The 15243-nt window shown below is 40.1% G+C and overlaps 1 pseudogene; it reads left to right on the forward strand.

The window, feature by feature from the left end:
- The first annotated feature begins 611 nt into the window (after window positions 1-611).
- On the forward strand, window positions 612-11377 carry LOC103698365 (annotated as a pseudogene).
- Window positions 11378-15243: the final 3866 nt, after the last annotated feature.

The raw sequence follows: 15243 nt of genomic DNA on the forward strand, positions 1-15243 counted from the left end.
ATAATTCTTCAATATTAACCCTATAATTTAGTATTTAATATAGTACTAATATAATATATTTATTCCATATTAATAAAATAAGATAGTAGGTTATCATAATATTATATCATAAATATTATTGTTTAATATTAGTATAAAATATTAATAATATATTATAACACATCATTATATGATATATTTTGTATTATATTCTTTAGTTAATTCGGTATATTGTATTGCTATGATGTAATTTATTATAAATTAGATTATAACATCCTAAAGGTACTTTTGTCATTTCAGAGAACTTATTATTCCAATTTTCAGATTATTTCAAAAATTTTGAAAACCAACAAAATTTTGTATAAGTATTCAGTATAACTTTGCCATCTAGTATAGCTTTCCTTATGCTCTTTCTTATTCCCATTTTCTTTATGCTCTTAAGAGATCTATGTCAATTGGCTAGTTTATGGGCCGCGCTGGCCCGGTTCATTGGCCTGCCAAAGCCCATGTCAGTAGGAGAAGTATCCAGAATTCTCCGCTCTTCTATATGAACCCCCAGAAGAAAGAGAAATACCCGACTGCTCCCCAAAAGCTCTCCTAGTTGCCCTAATTTGCCCCTCTGAGCGCGTTTCCCCTTCCTCGGTCCGCCCCGCCCCACGATCACAAAAGGGTCTCCTCCTTCCCCTCGCGTCCGTAGTCGCTCCCGCTCCTCCCAAAAACTCGGGCTCCAATCCCTCTCTTCTCGAACCGTACTAATGGAGAAATCCCTCGAAATCGAGCTGTGATCGAGAGGTCTGCGTCGACGATGCGGCCCGCCGGCGCCAGGCTCGCCTTCTGGTGTGCTCGACGGATTCTGAGATCCAAGTTCCCACTCCTCCAGGAATCGCCAGTCCCTTCCGTGAGAGCTCTCGCCCTCTTTTCTACCTTCTGGTGTTGTTTCTTCTCCGATTCGAGAGTTTCTTACCTCTGTTTGTTTTTCCCTGTAGCTTGAGGGTTCTTCTCGCCGGTTTGCTGCGGGGATTTGCAGTTCTTCTCGTGTTTTCGCGGATGGGAATTCCGAAACAGGTGCCTTGGGTTCCTTGCTTTGCTTTGAAATAAGTAGTGATAGAAAAAATTGTTTTTCCCCCTTCCCTTTGTTCATCCATATAATAAATTAGTAACTCTGGATGCTTCGATTGAGCATGGATAATTATGAATTTTGCAGTCAAACGGAGGTTTGGAATTTCGAGAGGAACGTTTCAGGAACACTATTTTCCAATCAGGTCATTTCATGGTAAGCTGTAGTGCTTGCTGTACCTGTTTAGACGTCAGGTGTAATACCAAAAAGGAAAAAAAAGACTTTTCTTTCCGGGGAGGTAATCGGTGGATATATTGTTATTACTATTTATACCATTGTGTTGTGGCTTTTAGGAACAAGATCGATGTCCGCAAGGGACTACTATGAGATACTTGGAGTGAGCAAGAATGCAAGTGCTTCAGAAATCAAGAAAGCATATTATGCGGTGGGTTATAGGTTCTAATTGATCTCAATGACTGCTCGCCTGCAACTACTAGTGGGCACTATCCTCTTTTACAATTAGTTATCTAGTTGAAGAAGGACCTCAATTGTATAATATGTATGATAAAACGATAACAAGGATTGATTTGGCTATGACTAAACTGTGTGACAAGATATGGGTAGTCTTTTATCTATCACATACTTTGCTTTGCTAGTTACCCTTCCGGCTAAAATTTTGAAACACAAAGCTGAAGATCTATATGCTAGGCTTGTAATATAACAGGTAATTGATAAGTGAAGCTGATGGGCATTCTTGTATCTTGCTTGAGTCAAAAAGCTCAACAGTTTCTGCTTATCGATTGTTAGAATTTTTCTTATTGTGAACCAACAAATTAATACTAAATATTAGCTCTTTATGCTGCTTTCTGATTGGTCAGTGTCTGGTTCATGGAACAAATCTTTAAGCTCTGACTTGGGTCTAGTGAAATGTAAAATGCTTTGCCTTATATCATATGTTATGTTACTAGAATTGTGTCTTGATGTATCTATTTACATTCTATATGCCACTGAAATCAGCAAAGGAATTTTCTGATCAGGAACAATATAATTATTTTGAAAATAAAATTTTGCAGCGAGAGATTGATATGTGTGCTGCTGCTTTGCAAGAATCTAAATTTATAGATATTGTTGTTGCCGTTACAACTAGTTTTTCTTGCGGACATAGATTTGATAGGCTTTCTGTCAACAATACTTTTCATGATTCTTTTGATCCATTTCATTAGTCTATTTGGTAGCAGATTGACAAAAACTCTTTCTTTCCTGTCTTTATTTGTTGAAATTTTATTCTATAATCTGCTTGGAGGAAAGATTTTTTTGGCGTAAATGGTGGATTTATTTCTGTATATCCTGCCTATCTTCACTCTTTCATTTTCTGCAGCTTGCAAAGAAGCTACATCCTGATACAAATAAAGAAGATGCTGATGCTGAAAGGAAATTCCAAGAAGTTCAGCGTGCTTATGAGGTAATTTGATTTAGGATGAGGTTTTGGTCACGTTATATAGGTTAGTCATTTAGTTGTCCATTTCTGTTTGTAAGACTAAGTGGGCATTAATTTTCTGTTTTTCAGGTCTTAAAAGATGAGGAAAAGCGTTCGCTTTATGACCAGGTGCTTAGTTGTATTTGTTCTGTTTGCATTGATTATTGGGCAACCTTATTTTAGTATGGCTTAGTACTTGGTGCATAAAATTCTGATCATGTAAAAGAGTTATGTATTTTTGGGTAATTTTTGCTTGGTTCAAACATAATCAAATTCCTAAGGAGTTAAGAGTAGACAGAGAATGGTCTAGATGGATGAAATTCGTAGTGTTAACTAATATATTGGTGTAGATTTAAGCTGAATTTTTTTCTTTAGAGTTATGTTAAACATGATTACAATATAAATTTGCTTTGAGGTAGTCGATTATGGCTAATACTGCATGCACATGCATGGATAGTATAACAACAAAACAATGCAGGTTTGGCTTTATGATGCTAGTAACAAAGCCCTTTTTAGTAAACTTGATGCAGCATAGTGAATGTAATCTTAATAGGAAGAATAGGGATAATTTAAGACTGATGTATGACACAAAGAGCAAAGCATAGGCAATCAGGGAGGTTGTCCTGCAAGAAAACCCTCTGGCAGATATTTCTCTGCGAATAACAACAATATCGAGGTTAGTGATATTTTATTGGATATCAGCTAGTGATATGTTACGTGATATGTTGAGAAGATTTTCAGAATTTTTCTTTATACCAACAAAACTACATACTTGTTACAATAGCTTCTTTCTCCAACCTTCTCTCTTTGAGAGTTCCTTAATAGTTCAATAATGAATATCTTTTTAAAAGCCATTTAACTCTTAAAACATCTGCAGATGTGCATGTGTGCAGGGGTGTTTATGTTAGTTCTTTTCATGCTTCTAGCAGCATGACCTGTGAAGTCGCTTACAATGGTCCAACCAAATCTATCCTAGCAAATGGCCTTCACCTGAAGAGTGTCCCTTTCCCTTTCCCTTAAATTCTTCTTTTGATTTCTTGAGCTTGCCTCTCTTTTACAGAAAGGAATATCTGCTATGCTTGATTTTCCATATTCTTATTCCCTTCCTGAATTTTCCAACATTGTGGTCTTTGAAATGCAGAGCAACCACCAATGCAAGCACTTATTCTTTTATGATATTAAAGGAGAAGTTATTAGATTCTCATATTCTGTATGACTTCTAAGCAAATTCCTGTATTTCCTAGTACTTTTTTTGAGTAGTTATGTCCATGTTGGTGCTTGGTTTGGGATGCACTTTGGTCAGTGTTTTTCTCCTCTTGGGATATATAACTAAAGATCAAGGATAAGCAGTTGGCTATGAATATTAGCTTATACATATGTTCACTTTGTCTCTCCTGCATGGTTCCCTGTTTAAGTTTCACTCTGCATTAAGTGTAACTTACAATATGTATTTATGGGCATCCTGACAGGTTGGTCCTGATGCATTTGAACAAGCTGCTTCAGGAGGTGGTCCTGGTGGACCATTTGGAGGTGCTGGATTTGGCAACCCATTTGAAGACATATTTAGTGGTGGTGGGGAATGAATGATGTATGTATACTTTGCAGAGCAATATCATACTTTTTTCTTTCTATGAATAGTGAATCTATATACTTTCATCTGGCAAATGACCTTGAGGTGTGCATGTGCATGCATTTTTCTTATTAGTTATTGACATGCTATGGCCTTGAGGATAACCATATGGGGGCTAGTTTTCACAGGCCAACTTCATATTGTACTCCCTTAGACAACAGAAGTTGATTTGTTGCCTTTAATTTTGTTATTAAACACCTTCTTTTGTTCACTTTGCTGCTTATATGTTTTGAGGTTGTACAATTGATTAACAACTTTGCAGCTGGTTGACTTATTATGTTGCACATTAGTTGAACCTATATATTAGTTGGTAGACATGATTATCTGCAACCTTGAGGTTAGGTTAGCTTACTGCAAAATAATTTAGCTATAGGTTTAAAATTTCTGTTTGTGTAGTTCCAAGAAAGGAAGATGCTTGTTAGTGGTTAATGACACAAATATGAAGTAAGTGAAACTTTTTTCTTCTTTCCCCTCATTTTGGTTGTATGCATCCAGAAGATTTAATAATTTGATTTTTTTGGTTTGATGTCTTGAGTAATCATGTTTTCTACTCTTCAAGCATGCGTCCATGTTGTCATCATCACCTCTCTGTCTCTTCATGATTCAGTCTTTTAATGAATATCTCTTTTGTTCCGTTCCCTTAAACTGATTATGTTGAAGCCCTTAAACTGATTATGTTGAAGCCTAAGTGGTGGAGTAAGCATTTTCCATCCATACAGTGGAGAGGGAAAGAGAATTTTATGTAGTAGGGGTTATGATGAATTTATTATTTCCCAAGAAACTTTACTTTCACTGCTGGATTTGCTTTTAGGGTATCATGTCATATATATACTTTTTTGCTCACTGAAATCTAGGATGGATATATGCAATAACCTTGACGAGATGCATGCCAGGTTTGCACATGTGGCAGTTTTGATTTTATGCAAATGTTTTGAGGGTTGGTTTAGTCTAAGCTAGGGCATTTGACATGATTCTTGTTAAAAATCTTAGGTCAGATCTGATGGGCAATGGTTGTTTTGAGGTTGTTTGGATCAGGTATATTTTCTATTTTTTAATATCCCATCCAAATCAGTAGCTTGGCTTTTTATTTGCATGAGGCTCAATCCATCAGTCCATGATCTTTTTGGTTGTCCTTGGGAAACAATATTTGAAAATTTTGTCAAAAAGAGTTTTTTGATCAGTTGGTTTTTGGGTTTTTGGGGTAGTATTGTGGTGTTTAGAAATCTGGGGAGGTACTCGTGAGGGTCTGGTACATGAAAGATGCAGACGCAACATAATGTTGAAGTTTCTAAGTGGTTAATACACAGTAATATATAGGAAGCAAATGCTTATATATGTACTTAAGTAGCATTTTTTTGACTTAAAACATCATCATGCATGTAGTTGTGTTGTTATAAACTTAATTGGATCTATGATCATTAGATCTGTACATGGGCCGGGCTTGGCCAGGCTTTGCCCAAAGGTCAACTCAATTTACTTAGACTTGTTACAGGCACAGCCTGGCTCAGCCTTCGGGCCTACCTTCCATGCCCAAGCTTGGCCCTTACACAGGCTTTGAGCATCGGGCCGGGCATCAGGCATAGCCAGGCCTTGGGCTTCCTAACCATTTTCCCCCCTTTAAGAATATATAGAAGTACTTTAAGGATGTTAAATGTGAATAGTTAAGTATTGCCAACAACTTACAACATATCTATCATCCCATTAAGTTTACATGTCAACAAAAATCATCAAATGTAAACAAACGACACAGAAATTTTTGAGTCAGACCGGGCTTGGGCTGGTCTTTATTCCGAGCCTGGCCTGTTTATTAAACAGGCCAAGATTCCACTCTTAGCTCAGCCAAAACCTTGGTCCAAGCCCGTCCAAAAGGCTGCAGGCTTACTTGAGTGGGTAGGGCGGGCTGCTTGGCTCATGAGCTGGTCTAATGACTGTGCGTATGCTTGTTGTTATGGCTAATGAAGGACTCTTGGGTCTGAAATATGAAGCTGGATCTTGACTCTGTATCACCGTCAAGCTTACAGCTCCATCCAAAAATTATCCTGCAGTAATATTGTGGCAGGTTCATCAAGAAACTATTTGGGCACATGGCTTGTGAGGGATGCTGTTTTCATTCTACTAGCATAGGTGTCACATATTATTGATTTCGCCCCAACATTTTAAATTTTCCTAGTTGAACATCTTTGACATGGAAGTGCCTACATTTTTTTTTGCAATAATTTAAGGATCTGATTCTGATATTTTCATAATTCTGTGGGAGTCAGTTCTTCAAGAACATCTTCAGAGATAGAGACTTTGGTGGACAAGATGTCAAGGTTTATTCTTTTCCCTTTACTGTTTTATTTCCATACCAGGTATGCTAATATGTTTTGCTTGTCCCAATTGTCTCACCATCATCTTTCTATCACTTTTTTCTTGTAGGTTTCTCTTGAAATTTCATTCATGGATGCAGTCCAAGGGTGCACCAAAACAGTGGCATTCCAAACTGCAGTACCCTGTGGAGCTTGTGGTATGACGAATGCTCCTGTTGAGAAAGTTAACATAGAAATTAATGGGTGATTTCTGTGAGATAATATCGGAAACATTAATTGATTATCTGTTTGCAGATGGGACTGGCGTCCCTCCTGGAACAAGACCTGAAACATGTAGGCCTTGCAGAGGCTCAGGAATGGTGAGACTCCAATAGGAACATTTTATGTTTCTCATTTTTGGTTTATATCTTATTTGAGCCAGAATCTTATGCAGTCAAGGGATTGATATCATATCATATATTGCAGATTTTCATGCAAAATGGCCCCTTCAGGTTGCAGACAACTTGTTCTCACTGTGGAGGGTCCGGGAAAACTGTGAAGGTACGATCTTTTATCATGCATCTTTTGCATTATCAAGAATAAAGCTGTAGTCGTGATCGTAAAAAACTTTGGATTGTTTTTTAATATCTTGTATGTATCTAGCCTTCTTACTTTCTATGTTAAAGAATCTCTGCTTAAGGAATAGTGAAAACCTATGATGTTGGAATTCTCATTATTGTGATATCTTCAAGAAAGGCTTCTGAATGCCAAGAGTTGGGAATGGAGAAATTTTGATATGGTTTGTGGGAAAACTAAAAGTGGATATGAAAAATATGTAGAGGTCAAATAAGTGATGATTAGAGGAATTAGATACCGGTATGAAGTTGAGTAAAAGATGATCCTCTGCAAAGTTGAAATGGCGAGAGAAGAGCTAAGAATCTAATGAAATTAAGTCAAGGAGGAATCTATAGGCAAAAGGAAATTACCCAACAATTATTTGCTATTTGAGCAAGTATTGGATCAATGAACTTCTTGTCATCTTTCTTTGCATTAAATTTTGTCTTCTTTATCTTCATGCTTAATTTTGTTTTGCTGATTGAATCCCTAACTTCTATATTTTGTGACTAGAATCTCTGCAAGTCGTGCAAGGGACAGAGAGTTGTGAGAGGAACAAAATCAGTCAAGCTGGATGTGATGCCTGGTATGTTTGAATGTTGTAAAGATAATGGACATGTAGCTTGTAACTTTATCATCTTATGTTGTAAATTTGTTCCTTTTGATTATACCTGATTTATCTCATGAACTGGTAATAGTTGTTTGGGTGTTTTCGTTAGAAAGTTGGTTCAACATTTTTGAATTATAATTCCCAAGATGGGCTTGAGTGATGTACAGATCAAGTTGTCTTGTGTAAGGAGCTTGACCTCAGCTCTTATCAAATTTAAAAATATATTAACTGAGGTGCTCTCATCTTCCTATGACATACAATTCCATGTGTTCTATTTTTAACCAATCTGAGTTCTCAAGTACTTCAAAATCGATATCATTGAGAAAAAATTATACTAAATATTTCTACAGGGCCCTCTTTGACCATGTTGATGAATAGAGAAACGTCTAGGCTTTACTGTGTTGACTCATAGACATTTATCAGACTCTGGCTTCATCTATACGTCTATGAATGCTCCAAGGAAATCTTGCATCAATGAACTAGCAGCAAAGGAGTTAAGATGATGTGCGTTACATCCGAACAGTCAAAGTCCTGATTTATCTCAAGCTATTAGAAGTTTTTTTTATAGGAATGTGCAATATTTACATGGTTTTGTTACTTAATTTTTTTTAAAAAAATTGTTGGGGGTGAGAGGTTGGGTTTTTCTATAATGATTTTCTGCTTATTGTTACTGAGATTGCTGGTATTGTATCTTTGCAGAACTGTTGTAGAGAATTTTAATGTTTCTAACAATGAACATGGCTTGTTACATGAAAATATCATTATTGACCTGCCACCATATCATATTCTTTTTATGGACTAAACGACTGTTAGTTTTTACACTTGATAATCTTTATGGCCTTAATATTTCCTATCCCTTCAAAATGTGTTGCTGCCCTTGTTGCTCATACTATACTGTATTATTATTATTTTTCTAGTAACAACTTATGGGGTGCTCTACAATTTTGTATTATATTACATGCAGGAGTGGATGATAATGAAACTATAAAAATTTATAGAAATGGTGGAGCAGATCCTGAGGGTGGTCAGCCTGGTGATCTTTATGTTACTATCAAGGTAAACGTCTTCAAATTATTGGGTTATATATATGAATGATAAACTGACAATAGATGTGCTAATACCTGCAATTCATTTTTTTAAGGTTCGAGAGGATCCTGTTTTCCGAAGAGAGAAAGCTGATATCCATGTGGATGCGGTCCTAAATGTCACTCAGGTAATTAAAACATCCTTTGTGCTAGCCAACGAATGGAGAGCTTGCTTTGGATGTTCAAATGGAAATGCCTTCAATTACAATATATAAAAAATGGAGCATCATCTTTTCTTATTCCTGTTCATACTGAGTTGCTTGATATTCTCCTTGGAGAAACTAAGTCCACCAAATTCCTGGACTTGGAATGGGATGGTTTTTGACTTTCTTATGCTTTTTCTCTATTGGTTGATAAGAAAATTTTGCAACTTTGCAGCCTTGTTTTTTCCCAGAAAAGAATTCACTTTATAACAAGAATATCAAATTAGGATAAAAATGTTAATAATCATATTCATACTACTACTGCTACTGCTAATGAGACTGGGATTCTATTTAGCTTGATTAAGCTTTATATAATAATAGATTCTAGCACATGTGATGCATGTGCCAGAAACCCGGTACTTTCTTTTTTGCCTTTTTTGGGTGAGATGTGCCCATGGGGTAAAGAAGGAAGGAAACACATATCTTGTGTGTGCACATGTATCTGTTTTCTTTCTTCTTTTTGTTTTTTTTTGGCTATTTTGGGAAGAACTAAAACCATGTTATTTTTGGGAAACGTGGTTTCAAATTGTCTTATTTTTTGGGAAGCTTTGAAACATTTAGAAGTTTTTTTTTGAATAAAAAAGAACTGCAATGGGGAGTCTTTTCAAAAAAAAATGTTAGATTTTTTCCTTTTTATTTTTGTTTTTCTTTTTTGTGTAATTTGGTGGGGGCCTAGAGGCGTGCAAGTAAAAGATTCGTATTTTTTTTTTCATTTTTGTGGTGTGTTTTTTTCTTCTTTTTTTTTTGGGCGGGGGGGGGGGGGGGGGGGGGTCGGTTCCGAGGCTTGAGGCATGCAGGTAAAAGAAATGTATAGGTGAGATTTATTTTATTTTATTTTATTTTTGGGGAATGCTGAAGCTCAGCTTCAGGCCTTGGGGGCGGATGCATGAAGCTGATGTCCATGCTACATATCATATATAACGTGTTGCATTGGTTTTCTTTTTTGGCATGCTATATGGTGGTTCTGGGCTAGAGGGAAGGGATTTGGATGGTACATATCTGTGTGTCTGTCTATTTACATAATTTTTTTTTTTCCTTTTGTTTGTCAATTGATGGCGTACATCTTCAAGCACAAAGGTTGGCCTCCAAACCTTTTCAATCATATATTAGTAGATATTTATATCCTCATTAGCAGTTCCTAGTTTTATGTTTTATATCTCATTTGTTTCTAGATGATCTCAATTGTTAGCTGAAAACGTTGACATTGCTAAGAAATTTTAGAATGTGATCTAACAGAGCTTTTAAAGAAACAATGGAGTATCTTCAAGCCATGTGTAGTTCTATTAATTGAATGGCTGATGTGCTATTATCTAGCAGTTTGTGTGCAACCTAATATTAATCAACTTGATCACGAACATGATCTGGTATATAACCAAGTTGTTCTTGATCGTTGCATCCTCACTCCACCAATGATTCAAATTTGCAGGCAATATTGGGAGGAACCATTCAAGTGCCAACTCTCACTGGGGATGTTGTTCTCAAGGTATGTCTGAATCATCTGTCTTATAGATTTGAGAGTTTAATCATTTGCATCGAGTGAAAATTTGTTAAAAATCCATGAAGCATGTTAAAAGTGTGTTAATGTTTGCAGGTTCGGCCTGGTACGCAACCTGGTCAGAAGGTCGTTTTGAGGGGGAAAGGTAACCGTGCCATGAATGGATTAAAAATCTTTTTTCCCTTGTGGAACTATATTTTAAAATATCAAATATGAATATCTTACTGCATTTACTTGCATTTTAAGCTCTGCTACTGATTTGTGTAAGGAAAACATCATATTCCATGGAATTTGTAATGTTTGCCGGTTCATCACCATTTTATGCAATAGATGCATCCTTCCATGTTCTTTAGCCTTTTAACTGAAACCTAATAAATACCATTGGTGAAATGTAGGGATAAAGACAAGGAACTCTTCGTATTATGGGGACCAATATGTTCATTTTAATGTCAGCATCCCTGTGTAAGTTCCTTTCTTTCAGGCATGGTTAATCACTTTCTTGGCAGCGTTCTTGGTTTCTTAGATTGTCTTTTACTGGATTGTTTCTTTGTTGAGCAGGAATTTGACACAGAGACAGCGTATGCTAATTGAGGAGTTTGCAAAAGAGGAGCAAGGAGAATATGAGAAGGGTGATGCAGCCGCAGGAGCATCAGGATAATCATGCCACTATTTGGTTAGTAAGTATGAAGTAGACAGCTCGAATTAGAATTTTTTCATTGGAGAAATACAGGCCTTCTCTGGCCTTAGTTTTGTACCGGATGTATTGTTTTAACCTCCAATAACATTATATGATAATTAAACCTGTTTATCCCATCCAAAGGGAAAAAACGATATTATATAGCTAATTACAAGCAGCATTCATATATGGATCTGAGATTTGTACATATACATCTGTGTCATGAATTAAGGCCAAGATCTAAATCTTGTGGTTTGTGCATCAAAATCAAACCCCGGCATTCTTTTATTAGTGTTTTGTTTCATTGTTTGGCTCTATTGATGTGTTTATGCTTATACCTGTTTCCCGTATAAATGTAACGCGTGGAAGATTTTGGGCCTGGAGCTCGGCTACACTTGTTGCATCCGCCATGACTATTGACAATCAGGTGCTGGTGTATTATTGGAAAAGTTTACATCTTGGTCAACTTTTAAATTGATGTCTGAGGGGTCACTGGGGTGGAGAATGGAGATTGGCATCTCAAATTAAGATTATGGTTTTTCGTTAAGTATCGTGGGGTGTCGGGTGTTTGTAACGTTGCTTTCTTGTCTTCATTTATAATGAATTTTTGAATATTCGGATATTGCTTCAAAGCTATCATGAATTTTTGTCATGGTGTCAGCTGGTTCAAGTTTGTCGGCGTTTAATAAATTTCTGGGTGTCGAATCCTTATCACCCAGGTTATTGGCTTAGATCTTATGCTTTTGGTGAGAGAATTGGGCCCCATGACCATGATCAGATGTTGCCGAAGAGATCAGAGGAAATTTTTGCCAGTGGTTTGGGGAAATTTCAGGATTTAGGGAACTCTTAGTTCTGTCCTGGACCTGTTTTATTTTTTGGGAACATCATCAGCTTCTCCCTTTAAATTCTCCGCGTTCTCCACATTCATTTTATATTTCTCAACGCTCTTTACTCCAAAGCTCTCCCGTGATGCGACGATCTCTAGATCATCGAAAGCTAATCCGTCACGGTGCAGTTTCACGTCTATACAATCGATGAAGGTACAATAAGGGGCGATCAGATCTATCCAACGTACAACTGGATCAAGTGACAAACAAGAATCAGATGCTTGCGACTTTGAGTGACATGCAGAGCTCTGCAATTGCTAGTTCCATACCTATTTGATGGAGTATAGTTGATGAGTTTAAAGCAGTTAACAGATGGATGGCTTGCAAAATACATCATCAATTATTTTACTAACGATATAATGATGGAAGGACTGAGGTTTTGCTTGGCAGAACTTTTGATGGGTTAGGAGGTAGTTTCTGACCCTCCAAAAGTATTTTTGGATGGAATAGAGATATTAGGTAAAAAAATTGAAAAGTTATTTTTGTTAGAAAACTAAAACAGCTTTTTGAAAAGAGCTTCGAAATAGAGCTTTTTTTGAAGAAGACACTTTTAGCATGCATCGAAAAATAATATCTTTTAGCTCTCCATCGTCCTATTCCTTCTAAAGCGTCTCTGTCTCTGTCTCTCGACACCAATACGAGACGTGAAGAATCGACTGTTGAGACAGATAATAGATGGTGGTACAAAGAAAATTAAGGTCTATCCTTACAGCCTTTGGAGAAAGAAACCCGCGTCCTAAGGTCCCAAAGTGCACGTCACCGGACTAGGTTCTGTATGCAGCAAATGTGTTTTCATGCTTTTAAGTTTAACCGTGTATTGGGTGGCAACTCTTTACCCTCGTTCCCCTCAGAGGGCAAGTCTAGGCTTTGGGCCTTCATTGAATTTCGTGTCGATTTCTCCTTTCCTTATCTTCTCTGCAGGAAAAACAAAATGTTTCCTAGTAAAAAAGCATCTCCAGGGATTGGCAATTTTCTCCAGATGTGTTTTCCTTCATGGAAATTGTTGGGGGAATATGGTTTTTTCCCCCAGTGACACAATTACCCCTAAGGAGTCGCACAACCGCCGACCTTGGACAGCCGAAGTCGGCGTCCGACCTCGAACATCCGACCTCAGAACCTCCGACCCGGAAAACTCCCGACATCCGAGGTCTATTCTTGTCAACCACCTACTACGACCGTATCCCTCCGAGGTCCGGCCGATGGCCATGTCCTGCCACTGCCCCGGCATTTATTGCGCATGACCCCTGCAAACCCCCAGTTCACTCAACAATTAATGCGGATCTCCGGCTTACTCCACCATTAATGCGCGTGGCTCCTGTTATCTACGGACCCGCAACTCTCCACGGCAAGTCAGCCCAGCAGAGTCCAATCAACGATGATAAGTCTCTGATCTTGGCCATACCTTCGACATCAATGCAATGATTCGCCCGATCGCGTGTTACCTCGGGTCGTACGACGACCTCACCTCCGACATCAATGCAATGATTCACCTGATCGTGCGCCAATCTGAGCAACATGCCGAGCCGTACAGTGACCTCGTCCCATCACATCTCAGGTAAACCAACCCCCCTATAAAAGGGGGCCCTTGCTCCTCAGAGGGGGGGTTGGAGACTCCGCACTCTACAAACACTGTTCTTCTTCTTCCCACACAATTTGCCCCCCTTCTGACTTGAGCGTCGGAGGGCCGGCGCCGGAAGACCCGGCCACCGGCTTTTCTGCAGGCACCCGGACGGAGGACGCCGCCCGCCGACGGATCGCCGCTCCCCTGTGAGGACTTGCCGCTCCCTCTCTTCGACCGAAGATCGCCCCCGGGTCCAATTTCCAGCAACAGTTGGCGCTAGAGGAAGGGACCGAGTAGCGATCATGAAGTTGAGAAGCAAGGGAGCCTCCAACATCTCCCGGCGTCCCCCACAGAATTCTGGACATTCCGTCCAGAATTCGCCTACTCCGGCTGACCCGGTTCCTCAGGTCCAGCCAGAACAGTTTAATGCCCTGGTACAGCAAGTCCAGGCCCTGGCCGCCGCCGTTCAAGGCCTGCGACGCGAGGAGGCCTTACCAACGCTCCCCCCGCAGGCCCAGGTCCTGCCGGAATGTCCTCCCAACGGCCCGGTCTTCCCAGGCCAAAATTTGCATGGCTCCTCCAGAGCCAACAACGAAGAGCGGACTTCCCCCCAGAGAGAACTACCGGGGGAAGATCTCAACAGAAGACCCCAACCCTCTGAGGCTGAGTCAGCTCCAGACCGCCGCGAGCCGGAGCAGACCATGGCGACAATCCCACGGGTTGGGGAGCTCGACAGAAAAGTTGAGCACTTGGAGCGCCAGATCGCAGCGCTCCACAGTAGGAAGGCAAGGCAGGAGGGAGACTTCGAGTTCACTACCAAATCCCCCTTTTCCTGCCAAATCGAGGACGAGCCGGTCCCCGCGAGGTTCAAAATGCCTCAGGTGGAGCCCTATAGCGGAATTACCGACCCCCTCGACCATTTGGAGAGTTACCGAGCCCTCATGGCTCTGCAAGGATCTTCGGAAGCCGTACTTTGCAAGGCCTTCCCAGCGACTCTTCGAGGGACCGCTCGGCTTTGGTTTTCTGGACTAAAGCCGAACACGGTATCCTCCTTTGAGCAACTCGGCAGGCAGTTCGCCACCAATTTTGCCGCCAACCGGCGCCAACGACGGACGTCAGACTCCCTTCTGGACATCAAGCAGAAGGAGGGGGAATCCCTCAAGGAGTATCTAGACCGCTTTACTGCCGCCACGTGGGAAGTTCGCGAGCTAGACCAGTCGATAGCCATGTCGGCTCTGAAGACTGGGGTTCGCTCCTACCGATTCCTCTTCTTCATTGAGAAGAGCTTCCCGGCCGACTTCACCGAAATGCTGGCCCGAGCCCGGAAGTATGCCAAGGCCGAGGAGGCAGTTGCCTCCAGGCGGGGTGCGATTGAGCCCGCCTTAAGGAAACAAAAGAAACGCCGCGAGGAGCGCGGCCGACAGAGAAGCCGATCCCCCCGTTGAGAGAAGAACCTCCCTCGGCTGAGGAGCCCCCCTCGGCAGCAGGGGCGAGCTCAGCGGAGGACCCCACCTCGACCAAGATCTCCACCACGGCCTCGGACGTACCCAGGGAGGTACGAGAATTACACACCTGTCAATGCCCCCCGGGCCGAGATCTTGATGGAAATCGAGCCCCGCCTCCTATGCGGGATACGGGAGTTCCCCGCAATCCCAGAAAGTACTGCCGCTTCCACCGAGA

Source organism: Phoenix dactylifera, unplaced genomic scaffold (assembly GCF_009389715.1).
Source record: "Phoenix dactylifera cultivar Barhee BC4 unplaced genomic scaffold, palm_55x_up_171113_PBpolish2nd_filt_p 001026F, whole genome shotgun sequence".
NCBI lineage: Eukaryota > Viridiplantae > Streptophyta > Magnoliopsida > Arecales > Arecaceae > Phoenix > Phoenix dactylifera.